Source organism: Theropithecus gelada, chromosome 1 (genome assembly GCF_003255815.1).
Source record: "Theropithecus gelada isolate Dixy chromosome 1, Tgel_1.0, whole genome shotgun sequence".
Lineage (NCBI taxonomy): Eukaryota > Metazoa > Chordata > Mammalia > Primates > Cercopithecidae > Theropithecus > Theropithecus gelada.
In genome coordinates, this window is record NC_037668.1 from 33,336,288 (window position 1) to 33,350,842 (window position 14,555).

Genomic DNA, 14,555 nt, shown 5'->3' on the forward strand with positions numbered 1-14,555 from the left:
CAGCCTGGCGAGTGCCTTAGGTTTGCTCACTGGGGAAATGAGTTTGCAGGACTGGGTTGCAGCACAGCACAGTGATCACGTGCGGATGCTGTGTGACCTCAGGCTAGTGTCTAGGCTTCTCTGTGCCCTCATGCCTCAACCTAGTATTCACTAACTGAAAACAGCAGTGGGACCAGGCAGTCTCCAGAGGACATGTGTAATCGCAAACCGTGATTCTTTTACGTATGTCTTTTCAGTATGTCTACATCTTTCCTCTTACGTAGTTCATGTTTTCATATGACTGGGTGACCCCACAGCAGAGCTGAGGCTCAACAGTTTTTATGAAATAAATGAATTAATATGTCAGCTAATAAATAAATAATGTGAAGAACAAAGACACCTGCTGCTTCTTGACGTTTGAAGGTGACACCCGTGCACAGTCCTTATCCAACATCTTCCCTTGGTTTAACCACCTTCTTGTTCTCAGCCAGGTAACCTCAAACGCAGTCAAGGGCCTGCTCTTGAGTAAAATTCCTTTCTTTTCTTTTCTTTTTCTTTCTTTTTTTTTTCTTTTTTGGAGACAGAGTCTCACTCTGTTGCCCAGGCTGGAGTGCAGTGTCTCGATCTTGGCTCACTGCACCCTCCACCTCCCAGGTTCAATTGATTCTCCTGCCTCAGCCTCCCGAGTAGCTAGGACTACAGGTGAGCACCACCATGCTCCGCTAAATTTTGTATTTTTAGCAGAGACATGTTGGCCAGGCTGGTCTCGAATTCCTGACCTCAAGTGATCCACTGGCTTCAGCCTCCCAAAGTGCTGGGATTACAGGCGTGAACCACTATACAATTCTTGTATGTAATATGTATCCAGAATGAACTTGCCACTTACGATATTTAACTACAATGAAAAAAGCTGTCTACTCATTGGGGGTCTCCCTAGAAGTCACTCTACGTTTTCCATTAATTTGTCAGAGGGTTTTATGATGACACAGATGAATGAGTTTACCAGGTGAACTGGGAGCCTCACCTGAAGGACAAAGAGGGACTTCAGCCTCAGCTGGAATGAACTGTGCAGCCCACCTGTGCATGCACCCATCCATTCACCTTCTCACACACCCGTCCATCTGCTCCATACTAAGGACTCAGCACCTTTGGTGAGCCAGGCAGCGTGTGACTCCCCTGTCATCTCTGCTCTGACCCCAGAAACACCCAATAGAAGGGAAAGAGCTTCCTTGACGAGTGTGGACATTGCCTTGTTCTCAAACACCGAAGTATATGCTGAGGCTGCAGCACCCCTCGTGGAGGTGGGAGAGGCTTCCCAGGCAGCCCCTGGGCGTCTGCAAGGACCAGGCACTGAGATGGCCAGAGGCAAGGCCTGCCCTGCCGGAACGAGGGTCCAGTGGGAGAAACAGAAAAAGAAAGAGGAGGAGAAAAAGAAGGATGACGGCGGAGGGGGAGGAGGAGACCCTGCCACGGGCTGTGGCACTGGAGGGGGATCCAGCTGATCGAAACAGGGAAGTTGGGAAACTTCTCAGGAGAGGTGACACTCACAGGAGTCCTAAAGGACTAGGGCAGATTGACCAAGGGACATGAGTGCAAGGAGGAGCTCTCCAAGACGAAGCACTGGCCGATGCAGGGGCCTACTGGTGAGTGAGGTGGACAGAGGGCTGCGGGGACGAGCACACGAGGCAATGGCAGGGCTGAGGGAGGAGTGGGCAGAGCAATGGTGAGTACCAAGGAGCACGCACAGAGGAAAGAGGGGCCAGGCCCTGGAGAGCCTCCAGTGCTGTGCGGAGGATCTGTGTCCTATCAGAGCAACAGGGAGCCCTTGCTGTATTTCAAGCCAGGGAGTGGCATCCCCACGGCGGGAACCACCGTCACTGTCACTTACTGAAAACTTGTTCTGTGCCCGATGCTGCTTCCAGGGCAGGGCCTGTGACGACTCAGCTAACAGAACCATGAGAGGTGGAAATTACCATTAAACCCATTTTATGGAAGCGGAAATTGAAGCACAGAGCAGTTAAGTAACTTGCCTGAGGACGTGCAGCTGGAATTTCGGATACAGCTCGGGTTTGAGCCCAAGCCACCGGGCAGAACCTGTGGCTTAGCCATTTTGCCCTGCGGCAGCACAGAGCAGCCAGTGTGCCTGTGACCTTTGATCCTGCAGCTCTTGAGAAGAGGGTGACCATGGGAGGGGGCTGCAGAGAGTCTCAGAAGCTTGGACACCCGAGGTGCTGCTTCCTGGAGTGTTTCGGGACCTCGCCTCTGACCTCAGTGTCTGGACCCCACTCAACAGACACATTCATTCTCAGGAAAGCCCTCGTCTGGTTAATCATGCTGAGTAGAAATCAGAGGGTTTTTTCTTTTTTTTTTTTTTTCGTCAAGAGTCTGAAAGCTCCATTTTCAAAGGGTGCCTCTCACTGAACAAATGAATAGCCATCTCCTTATAAAGCATTCTGCTTTGAAATTCTGGGATGAAAGGGCCAGAGCACAAATGATTGCAGTGCTGGTAATAATGGTAACAATAATCATGATCATCATACTGTACCAGGATTTTATTTTTGAACTCAGGGGAGGGCTCATTTGTGCTCTCTGGCTTCTGGCTGAAAGCCTGAACAGGCCCTTCCTAGAAGCAGGGATGCGATCAGGCTGAGAAAAGTTTCTGGTGCAGAAATAGGGCCTCGGGTAAAGCAGTGCGCTCACCTTGGGCTCTCCCCTCCCTTCCCTGGGACTTTTGAAAATCTGACAAAGGTGTTTTAGTCCCTGGCAGCAGCCGCTGGGACCACCGGGGACGAAAACGTGTTAAAATCCAGGACAAACATTCCGCAGCATCTCGGGGCCAGGCCACGTGTCTGTCCCGCACTGCAGCCTTGCGGGGTGGGAATGTCTGTTCTGCCCCAAATACAGGGAATCCCTCACCTTGGAGCAGGTCAGTGAGCGCCTCAGACAGTGGTGTGTGCGGAGACTCAGGAAGTGGCCCACACTGGAGTGGAGGAAAATGAGGGAAATGGATTTCTGTCCCCGCCCCAACAAGCAGGCCAGTCCCCGCGCCACGTCCTTCTAATCCGCGCTGCGCTCCCTCGTCTGGCTGAAGGTCATCCTCCACTTCTTGCTGGGAGCACAGGAAGCTGCCAGGCAGACTGCGCTGGGGGAGAGATCACAAGATGCTCACATCAGCGGACCGGCCTTGTTGAGCTGCAGAAAAATAAGAGAAATCGCGGGAGAAAGTGAAAGGAACAGAGCCTTTGGAGCTGGAATGTGCTCTCCAGCCACGACACTTATTTTTGCAGGCTCTCTGTGGGAAATGGCCTTGAAAAGATGGCAGGACGGTGTCCCCTTCGTGCGTTTCAAGATTCAGTTCCCCGGGTGTTCTCCCTTCCCCTGTCCCGTGCAGTGTCGGGGTGGGGACAGTCCTCCTGCAGGCCCTACAGCAAACGACTCGGGGTTTCCCAGGCGTTCAAGCATCAGAGGTGTCGAAATGAGGAGGAAGTGACAGGATGATTTAAGGAAGTTGGGCAACTCTTGTTAACAGGGTACTGTCAGGGGCAAACGGGGGAAGGTGAGTTTTCCGACTTCTCCACCCCAGTGAGAGGACACAGAGGAAACAGAGCCCACTTTGCCCTCTAAATACAAAGGAGCCCTCGGGTGAGTGAAGTGACCAGAGGCTATGGGAGGGTTTGGCTTAGAGAATTTTCTGGTAAACAGAGGATGAGGCAATGATTCCATCTTGGTTCACAACCTCACAGGAAACGCTTAAGAAACACCTGGCCTCCTGGTCTCCATTGGGAACCTCAGTGCAGGGAAGAGAAGGTGACCCTTACCTGCTGGGCAAGGCTCATGGGGTCAGCACTGTTGCTGTTCAGGACACAGACAGAGTGCAGGGAAGGAAGGACGGAGAACCGCCGGGATGCTTTGCTTTTTCAATTCTTGTTTGTTTCCCTTTGCAGACTTTAGGTGCACGTAATTTGATGAATGCCATGCCTGGTTTCATGACTCGCCAGCCATGCCTGGCCCACTTTCGCTAGTATTATTGTTACTTTTTGAGACAGAGTCTAGCTCTGTCGCCCAGGCTGGAGTGCAGTAGCACTCTGTCGGCACACTGCAGCTTCTGCCTCCCGGGTTCAAGTGATTATCCTGCCTCAGCCTCCTAAGTAGCTGGGATTACAGGAGTCTGCCACCATTCCTGGCTTATTTATTTATTTATTTATTTATTTATTTATTTATTTTGAGATGGAGTTTCACCCAGGCTGGAGTGCAGTGGTGTGATCTCAGCTCTCAGCTCACTGCAACCTCTGCCTCCCAGGGTTAAGCGATTCTCCTGCTTCAGCCTCCCAAGTAGCTGGGATTACTTGGTGGCACCTGCCACCATGTCTGGCTAATGTTTTTTATCTTTTTTTTTATTAGAGACAGGGTTTCATCACATTGGCCAGGCTGGTCTCGAACTCCTGACCTCAGGGGATCTACCTGCCTCGGCCTCCCAAAGTACAGGGATTGCAGGTGTGAGCCACCGCACCCGGCCTAATTTTGTATTTTTAGTAGAGACAAGGTTTCACCATGTTGGCCAGGCTGATCTTGAACCCTCAACCTCAAGTGATCCTCCTGCCTTGGCCTCCCAAAGTGCTGGGATTACAGGCGTGATCCACTGTGCCTACTCTATTATTATTATTATCATCATCATTGTTATTATTTTTAGTTTCTTTATTTTATTTATTTATTTTTTGAGACAGGGTCTCACTCTATCACCCAGACTGTAGTACAGTGGTGTCATCTCGGCTCATTGCAGCTTTGACCTCCTGGGCTCAAGTGTTCCTCCCCGCTCAGCCTCCCAAGTAGCTGGGACCACAGGTATGCACCACCACACCCAGCTAATTTTCGTATTTTTGTCGAGGAAGGTTTCACCATGTTGTCCAGGCTGGTCTTGAACTGCTGGGCTCAAGCAATCCTCCTGCCTCAGCCTCCCAAAATGTTGGTATTACAGGCATGAGCCACCAAACCAGGCCTAGTTTCTTTATTTTTAACAACACAAGGCACTCCCATGAATCTACCATGCCACCTAGGAACTAGCAAAATAACTAGCAAATGACTTGCATGTGCCTATAGACTTCTCAGGATTAGTGCTGACCACTTCTTCTCTGAAAATAGCTGTGTCATATCTACGTGGATGCCTAAGAGCAGATTATTTATTTTATCTGATTTTCTGGCCTTTATTTTGATAAAGAATATCATGCTATATGTAGTGTTTCGGTACCTGCTTTTTTTCACTCAACCCAATTACTAATTAAGTTGGATTTTTCTTCAAATGTTTATTGGTCAGCTCTATTTTCTCTTTTGTGAAATGTCTGTTTCTATATTTTTGTTCACTTTCTCATTGGTGCGTTTATCTTTGCATTAATAATGTCTGGTTTTAAATATATATACACACACAATACACATATACACACATTATATACATACACATATATATATAATTAATACTAACGCTTTTTCATTATATATGTCAGAAATATCTTCTCCTAGTTTGTAGCTTGTCTTCATTTTCTTGAAGGAATTTTTAATAAACAGAAGTTCTTAATTTAAATGTAGTCAGTGTATCCATCTTTTACGTAAGTGCTTTGTGTATTTTGTTTAAGAAATCTTGGGACCTCAGGAAAGCGTCTCACTCTGGTTCATGGTGGACACTTGATATATATCACCGAAGGAAGGAAGGAAGGAAGGAAGGATGGAAGGAAGGAAGGAAGGAAGGAAGGAAGGAAGGAAGGAAGGAAGGAAGGAAGGAAGGAAGGAAGGGAGGGACAAATGAGTGACTGAGTGGCCAGCACTTCAGTCAGGCTAAGAATGTTAGGAACAGTAACTTATCTACCTCCCCAAGCTCCAAGAGGAGAGCCTGTGTGTTAGATGTAGCAGTAGACAGCTAGCCTCCTGCCCCTTGTGTGGGTCACCCAGTGAGCAAAAGGCCAGAGCAGACCTTGGCCAGGACTCCGACTCTGGAACACACACCACAGACCTATCCCTGCGGCTGCCTCCTGGAGCTAATGATTCTTACTTTCCAGGACTGCTGTGGGGTTAAATGGCTCAGATTGGGAAAGCATTTGGCACATAGCAGCTAGTTTATCATGTTAGCTAGTACTGATACCATCATCCTCATCCTCATCATCATCATCTCAGCACAGAGTGGGCGTTCAAAGATTCTTTTTGAATGATTGAATGAGCAGCTAGGCTGGCTTGGGAATAACAGTGCTTGTTTTACAACTGAGGCCAGTAGACTCAGTCACTGAGTCTCCGTCTCAAGCCTCATTTTTTTTTTTAATTCTTATTGCTAATGTAAATAGCATTTTGATTAAAAATAACATTTCCAAATTAAAAAGAAATTACGTGGGGCAGCTGGATTCTTCTATCTGTTTTTTCATTCAATCTGTTGCAATATGTTGTTTTGGTTGAAGAATAGGAAAAGAACCTGGCCTCAAACTTCCAATTAGTTAGAAAAGAGATGAGTGTCTTACCAGCCTTCTCAGGTAACACTGGGGATCTTGTTTGACATCACCCTGAAATTTGACAAGTGGGCGTTTTTTGATAAGTGGTGGTTGATTAATGATGGGTTGTAAGGGGAATTCCGTACCCATGTTTTTTGGGCTCTATTACATTACAATCCACTGGTTTATCTTACTTTGTGTGGACATTTTACCCATGTGTGATTTCTTTAAACAGCTTTATTGAGATGTAATTCATATGCTATACAATTCAGCCATTTAAAGTGTATAATTCAATAGTGTAAAGTGTGCATTTCAATTTAACTTGGTGAATTTTGGTGTATCTGCAGCATGTGCAACCATCACCAAAGTCAATTTTGGAACATTCCGCTACCCCAAAAAGAAACCGTGCCCTTTAGCTATCACTCTTCTATCCTCCTTCTACCACTCCCGCCTTAAGCAGCCACTGATCCATTCTCAGTCTCTTTAGAACGTCCTAGTCTGGACATTTCCTATAAATGAACAACACGTGGCCTTTTCTGTTTGGTTCTTACACTCAGCGCCATGTTTTCAAAGGTTGTCCGTACACTCAGCGCCATGTAAATAACATTTTGATTAAAAATAACATTTCCAAGTTAAAAAGAAATTATATGAAGTGGCTGAATTCTTCTGTTTTTTCATTCAATCTGTTGCAATATGTTTTCAAAGGTCTTCCGTGTTGTGGCAAATGCCAGCGTTCCCCTCCTGTTTCCGGCCACAGAACATGATGCCACTGTCTGGATAAAATCAGCTTGCATGGATCCATCATCCACTGACGGGCATTTGGGTGTGTCCACTGTTTGACTGTTGTAAATAATGCTGCTATTAACATGTGTGTACATGTGTGGACTTTCATTCCTCATTCTTAACACCCCAGGTGGGTTTACATCCCCAGGGAGGGGCTCTGGCTAATGCTGAAAGCCATCGGTGTGGCGGTACCTGGTGGATAGAGTCAGTGTGTTCTGGACAGAACTGTGGCCTCCAAAGACTACTGTGCTGAAGCCCCAAACCTCCACTGAATATATTTGGAGACAGGGCCCTGAAGGAGGTAATTAAGGTTAAATGAGGTAATAGGAGTGTGGCCCTAGTCCTATAGGGCTAGTTTCTTACGAGCAGAGGAAGAGACATAAGGGATGCTACACACACACGGGGAAGTTGGGGACACATGAGGACACAGCCAGAAGACAACCACCTGCAAGTCAAGGAGAGAAGCCCAAGGAGAATCCAACCCTGCCAGCACCTTGATTTGGATTTTCAGGCTCCGGAACTGGGATAAGATGAGTTTCTGTCATGTAACACCTCCAGTCTGTGATCTTCTCTTACAGCAGCCCTAGGAAACGAAAATCCTCACTGCAGAATGGACTGTAGAATTTATTGTTCAAGCTAGAGTGCTTTGAGTGCAAGGAGGCTACCAAGAACCCAAGGACCACAGCTCCAGGCAGACCACACATATGGGTCAACCTGCTGACCAAGAGCCCCCTTCCCTCTGGGGAACTCACTTCTCCTAGATTGACAATCGCCTTCCTAAACACTATGCAAAGAAACCTACCTGCCCCCTCTTCCCATGTCAAGCCAGGGTTAATGAATATCTCCAGTATCCCAGTCCCAGAACACTTAATAACTTTCTCACCTGCATCTTTGGGACTTGATATTTGATCAGAGGCATCTGGGCATGGAGAAAACCCAATCTCAGCAGACCCTCACCCCAAGTTCAGGTTTCAAAGGGATGTTAGTCTGGTCTATGTTTGCTGAAATTCACTGGAACACAATAGAAAATAATGTGAGAGTAGATACCTCATTTGTTGGATTCAGCCATCACACAATCAATTTTGGATAAATGAATGAATAAATGAATTGAAGAATGAGTGGGTCTAAACTGCCGACTGCTTTATTCAAAGAGAAGTTAACCCAAATGGGTGTGGGCCATTATTTTTCTACCAAGTTTCTTAGAGGCGCAGGCATCTCTGTATCCTGCACAGCATTTAGCAATACCTTGTGTACAGTCAGTCTTCACTAAATTCCTACTGAATAAGTTATGATTCTTATGAACATGTGTGGCTGTGGCACAGGCTTTCCTGCATTCTGATTCTACTAACTGTCTTCTGGGATCCAGACACTATCATTTCACAAGCATACATGGGATCTTTTTGCTCTTACAGGCAAGGAAGTCTAGGGAATGTAGTTTGCAGGTTTCTAACCCCTGAGAACAGGAGAGAATTTGGAAGAGTGGTGATGGCGCTGAGAACCACAGAAAACAGTCAGCCAGTGCCTTCAGAGATTTTCAATGAACAATTGTGCATTTATATCTTACGTGTCTGTCTATATTGTGAAAACCCTGTGAGGGCAGGGACGAAGGGTGTTTAATTTACCAAAGCATACCTGGGACTCAGGAGCATGTGCAATAAATGCTTGCTGCATAAAACTTAAGTTAATAGACACTTGATGGCTGTCCTCAGGTGTACATCAATTTCAATCAGTTTCACTGATAGTGGGCCTCATACCAACAATGGTGACTGTTTGAGAGTGCCCAATAGGACAGGTTTTCATAGTTCATCCTCAGCCTGGTCCCTGAGGCATGGTCCTTTTCCCCCCGCATTCTCTGGATGTGAAAATCACGGCCAGGGAGGTGATGTCACTGGTCTAAGATCATGCAGCTGGTAGGAGGTGGAGGTAGAACTTGAAATTATTTGTTTAATTCCTAAAACAAAAACAAAACCCAGAAACAAAAACAAAGCAAAAAATTGTGTTCTTCTGAGTAACATGCTTCCTCTTGCTTGATACAAGTGTCTATGCTGATTTCATGGAACTGTGTGTCCTGGGAAGGAGGCGGGATGTCAGGGAGGGATGTGTCCTGGGAAGGGGGTGGGATGGCAGGGAGGGACGTGTCCTGGGGGAGTGAGGTGGGATGGCAGGGAGGGACGTGTCCTGATGGGGGTGGGGGAGTGGCAGGGAGAGACTTGTTGGGGGGGATGGGATGTCAGGGAGGGATGTGTCCTGGGAAGGGGGATGGGATGGCAGGGAGGGACGTGTCCTGGGGGTAGGGGGAATGGCAGGGAGGGACGTGTCCTGGCAGTGCTCCTCCCCAGTGCAGACCCTGGATTGCTATTGCCACTTTCTGTAGCTTGGGAAAAAGAAACTCCTTGAATTCATTTGGGAAGCCTTGGGCCTGATTCAGCATCTAAACATCTGCTCAGACACGGAGATCCATGTTGCCCTCTCACGAGCCTTCTGTTGGTGCCTACAATTAAGAATCTTCATCAGAATGCACACCCAGAGCCAGGAGGAGTCAGCCTCCTGGGAGACTCAGCATTTACTTCTTCACTCAGTGAAAAGTCCAGCAGCACTGGAACAAAGGGATGACGAATTTCTTAGCTTCACCACCCCATCCCAATGCAAATCTCAGCCAATAATATGACTTTGAGCTTTGGTGAAATAGGTGTAGATAAAAATGTATAAGGGATAATGTGAAGGTTTAGCTTAAAACTCACATGTTATATTTATGTTTCTATGTAGCCCTTTGATTCTACATTTATCTTAGTCTTCCTCTTTGATTACGACTTTTTTTTTTTTTTTTTTTTTTTTTTTTTTTTTCACTCTGTCGCCCAAGCTGGAGTGGAGTGGTGCAATCTTGGCTTACTGCAACCTCTGCCTCCTGGATCAAGCTATTCTCCTGCCTCAGCCTCCCGAGTAGCTGGGACTGCAGGCATGCACCATCATGCCTGGCTAATTTTTGTATTTTTAATAGAGATGGGGTTTCACCACGTTGGCCAGGCTGGTCTTGAACCCCTGACCTCAGGTGACCCACCTGCCTGGACCTTCCAAAGTGCTGAGATTACAGGCGTGAGTCACCGTCCCTGGCCGATTATAACTTTTAGTAGTAGTAGGTAAGATTGTTCCCTAGAAAAATTAGAACCCTGAAGAAATGAAGGCCTGTGTTTGGCTTTTAACTGCTTTGCAGATAAGCACTTGCTCCCTCTGTCAATTTAGGATTATAGCTGGCCAAAAGTTATAGAAAACTGGAGCAAACTACAGCTTAAACTAATGAAAGATTTCCTTTTATTGCCTGATAGCGAATCTGGAGACAGGTAATTTGGGGTTCAAATGGACATCTGTGATGTCTCAGGGCCCTGGACTACTGGTATTATTTTTCCCTGGTATTATCAGAGTGCAGCTTCTACCCTCAAATCTGTTACTACATGATGACAACACAGCTTCTCCACCTTTTGCATCTCATCTGCGTCCCAGCCAGGACTAAGGACAAGGAAGGCAAAAGATACGTGGTAACGGGTCAGTCCTCTCCTTAAGAGCTTTGCCAGAAGTCACATCAAACAACTTCTGCTTACACATCATTGGCCACAACCGTGTTACGATCCACCCTAGGTATAAGAGAGGTTTGCAAACATAAACTCTTGAGTTGGCACATTTGTTATACCCTCTCCCACCCCTCACCACCACCACCGCAGTTTTGTCAGTAAGGAAGAAGAGGAGAATGAACATTGGATGGTCAGCAGCAGCATGTCACATTCTTAGCAATTAGCCATGTTCCATCAAATAAAACAAAAGTGGACATTTGCACATCAGCGCAATATCAAAGGTGAAACTCAGGACCAGCATTGTGCAGGGATCAGCTCTACTGTATGTAGGAAAATAACCATCAGGACAGCAATTTGTAGCATTTGGCTACCACTGCCTTGAACACGTGCTGCCTGCCAGGGGCTCCCCTGCACGGCATAGTCAGAGTGTGGGAAATAAATGGACTGAGCCGTGACTTTGTCTCAAGTGTCCTCCATGGGAGGTACTAAAGGAAGCCTCGGCATTGGGCAAGTCAAGTCTGGGTCACTTGTCAGCCCTTCCCAGCTGAAGGCTCCTCTGACATATGCTCACTTGATCAGGTAGCCATGGTGGATGTTGCAAAACTGAATACCTGAACACCGGTTGGGTCATAGCCTGGACCCCAGCCTGGAGCTTCCTCTCCTAGGAACCATCTCTCTGTCTAAGGAAAAGCCAGTGATTGCCTGGCTCTGTCTGTGGCCGGCCTCCACTTCAGTGCCTGGGCTGCATGGGTGTTAAATTTTTAAAATAGTAGGCCCGGGTATGCTAATGTTACCAACCCTTCTGGGTCTTTGTGGAGGTTAAATGAGATCACAAATGTGAAATGCATCCTGCCGAGGCTGATGCTTATAGACGAGGGTGAGTTTTAGGCTGAACTAGAGTGAACCAGGTGTGTATCTGTTCTGCATCAGGCCACTCAATAAGTGAAATGTTTTCCTCCTTTCCCAGCATGTTCCAGAAGCTTCTTCCAGTCCAAGGACAGCAGCTCAGACAGGGCACTGCTAGAGGAAGTGACTTTTCTGCTCAGTAACCCTCAACGTTGGTGGTGAGTGGCCTGTATGCCACCAGATCTGCTGCTTGGGGAAGATGAAGTCCTGCAATGACTGGCCAAAAAGGGGGCCACAGGAGGGTCAGCTGCTTTTTCATGTTTTAAGAATGGGTATCTTGGCAGATACTGAATTCCAACAAAACTCTAAAAAAATAATAATGCTGATGGTGTGATGGTGATGGTGGTGGTGGTGACGATGGTGGCTCTCATGGTGATGGTTGTGATGGTGGTGGTGGTCATGGTTGTAGTAATGGTGGTCGTAATGATGGTGATGGTGGTGACAGTGATAGTGATGATGCTGGTGGTTGTGATGGTGAGGAGGTTGTGATGGTGATGGTCATGGTGGTGGTGATAATGATGGTGGTGGTGGTGACAATGATAATGGTGGTGGTGGTGATGATGGTGGTGGTGGTGATGGTAGCGATGGTGGTGGTGATGGTGGTGATGGTCATGGTTGTAGTGATGGTGGTCATAATGATGGTGATGGTGGTGATAGTGATAGTGATGATAATGGTGGTTGTGATGGTGATGAGGTTGTGATGGTGATGGTCATGGTGGTGGTGACAATGATAATGGTGGTGGTGGTGATGATGGTGGTGATGGTGATTGTGGTGGTGGTGGTGGTGATGGTGGTGGTGATGATGGCGGTGGTGTTGATCATGGTGGTGATGGTGGTGGTGATGCTGGTAGTGATGGTGATGATGGTGGTGATGAGGAGGGTGATGATAATGGAGATAATGATGATGGTGATGGTAATGATGGCGATGACTTTTTATTGGCACATAATATTTGTACATATTTTGAAGGTATGTGTGATATTTTGATTCATGTATATAATGCATAATGATCAAATCAGGGTAATTGGAATATCCATTTGCTTGACCATTTATCTTTTCTTCATGTTGGAAACTTTCCAGTGCTTTTCTTTTAGCTATTTAAAAATGTACAGTAAATTATTGTTGATTATAGTCACCCTATTCTACTATTAAACATGTCTATTAACCAATCTCTTGAGGACTTTTATGGAATGATCACAGTTCTCCCCTCTAGACAGAAGCACAACCCTGAAAGATGCGTTATCTAGCCATCTTAGAATTAGAGGTGAACCCATCACTCCCACAGCCCAGTGTGATTTACAAGCCCCCGCCTCTGGTGTCTACCTCATGGATCAGAGCTTTGGAGGCAGAGAAAGGGATGCAAACTCAGCATCCTTCATGGGAAACATGCATTTTTCTTTCTCACAAATTCTGACATTATCAAGTTTAGGGGCCTGAGAAAAACAAGATACAAATTATCTTCTTGAGTTGTTGGTGCCCATGAGTGTAGAAGATTGTATGACTTGTATGTGCAGTGTCCCCTGTCCTCCTTGTGTGAGGTCTATGCTTCCTTACTCCCCACCTGACATCAGCCTGGCCCTGTGACTTGCTTTGCCAATGAAATGTGAGTGGAGGTGACATATGCCCCTTCCCAGGAGAAGCCGCAAGGGCTATGGCATGAATCTGCCATGATTCCTTGCCCTGTGCTATGTGACTGGGATGTCCCTGGTAAGAGCAGCTCCTTCAGGTTGGGTCACAGGATGAAGACAGTATGGAGCAGGGCAAATGCCAGCTGTTGGAATTTGTGAGCATGAACAAGAAATCAACCTTTGTTGAGTTAAGCCAACTCTTGGGGTTGTTTGTTGTTGCAATATAATCTAGTGTGAGCTGGCTGATGTGGCTTATGAATTGACTTGGAAGAGGCATCAGTAGCCCAGGCTCAAAGCTGGTGTCCAGCTTTGCCACTTCTGCGTGGAGCTGATGGTCTCCAGATCCTGGTCGGCTGCTCCCAGGTCAGACCTCCAGCTCTACCTGCTTGCATATCATCCATTTTGGGAGCTCCTCTTCCCAGGCCCTGATTGTTCCCAATGACCCTCACTCACTAGCACTTTCTTTACCCTCTTAAGGCTCAGTCAACACGATGAGTGCATGTTCTTACCTCCTGTACTCAGGGCTCAGTCAGCAAGATGAGTATATACTCTCACTTCCCCTACTTAAGACTCAGTCAACAAGATGAGTACATACTCTCACCCCCTCTACTCAGGACTCAGTCAACAAGATGAGTACATACTCCCACCTCCTCTACTCAGGGCTCAGTCAACAAGATGAGTGCAGCTCTCACCTCCCATACTCAGGGCTCAGTCAACAAGATGAGTGCAGCTCTCACCCCCTTTACTCAGGGCTCAGTCAACAAGGTGAGTACATACTGTCACCTCCTCTACTCAGGGCTCAGTCAACAAGATGAGTGCAGCTCTCACCTCCGATACTCAGGGCTCAGTCGACAAGACGAGTACACACTCTCACCTCCTCTCCTCAGGACTCAGTCAACAAGATGAGTACATACTCCCATCTCCTTTACTCAAGGCTCAGTCAACGAGATGAGTGCGTACACACACCTCTCCTACTAGTGGAACCAGACCTTCAGGGCCAGCGATGTTATCTCTCAATGTTACGTGAAACCAAGTGCCTGACTCTCTCATGTCCCCAATTCCCCCTTCCCTTAAATCCAAACTATCTATCTCAAGTCCCATCCTGAGGACTGTGTGAATTTCTGCATTTACTCCTCTTGTCCCCCATGCAAGGCCCAGAATCCTCTATAATATGAGGAAGGAAGGTCCTATTTCCTAAGTCTCTTTCTAAGTTAGTCAGAGGGTCCCA